Source organism: Penaeus vannamei, chromosome 19 (assembly GCF_042767895.1).
Source record: "Penaeus vannamei isolate JL-2024 chromosome 19, ASM4276789v1, whole genome shotgun sequence".
Lineage (NCBI taxonomy): Eukaryota > Metazoa > Arthropoda > Malacostraca > Decapoda > Penaeidae > Penaeus > Penaeus vannamei.
In genome coordinates, this window is record NC_091567.1 from 3,755,016 (window position 1) to 3,755,309 (window position 294).

Sequence of the window (294 nt, forward strand, 5' to 3'; positions counted from 1 at the left end):
GAAAGTCCGCAGACAAAGTACCAGCCAAAGCCTATATAGACCTTGGTACCAGCATACATTCATCATCCTATTGTCACTGGATGTGCAAGAATGATTTATCAGACATACACTGAAATTTGACATAACCATACGCAAGTACTTGTGTGTATGATTTTGCGTACTTGTGTTTGTGTGTGCGTATGAGCGACTGTCTGTGCCTGTATATGTCAGCGTGAATGTGGATGTCTGGCTGAACTTTCTGGTCCGCGGAGAAAATTCAGCAGGTCCTGTCGACGTTGCCTCAGAACATCCGAA